The sequence below is a fragment of the Penaeus monodon genome, chromosome 29, assembly GCF_015228065.2.
Source record: "Penaeus monodon isolate SGIC_2016 chromosome 29, NSTDA_Pmon_1, whole genome shotgun sequence".
In the NCBI taxonomy this organism is placed as follows: Eukaryota; Metazoa; Arthropoda; class Malacostraca; order Decapoda; family Penaeidae; genus Penaeus; species Penaeus monodon.
This window is the reverse complement of record NC_051414.1, coordinates 8672097-8672341: the sequence shown is the minus strand read 5'-3', so window position 1 is coordinate 8672341 and position 245 is coordinate 8672097.

The window sequence follows — 245 nt, the reverse complement described above, 5'->3', positions numbered from 1 at the left end:
GTCGTGAAACACAAGCACCCCAAGCACAATTATGCGAAATCAATACAACTTCTCTGAAGTACACCGCAAGCACGTACTTGGATGAAACAATGAAACATGTCTCCTTGACTGACGCTTGGTGTGTAACAAGGGGAATAACAGCTGATATAGGATAGCGTTTAGGGTGTGGGTGTGAAGAGGAAAAGATGGTTGTGAGTGAAGAATGTGGAGAACTTTGTTCAGAGACATACATGTGCTGCCTCTGC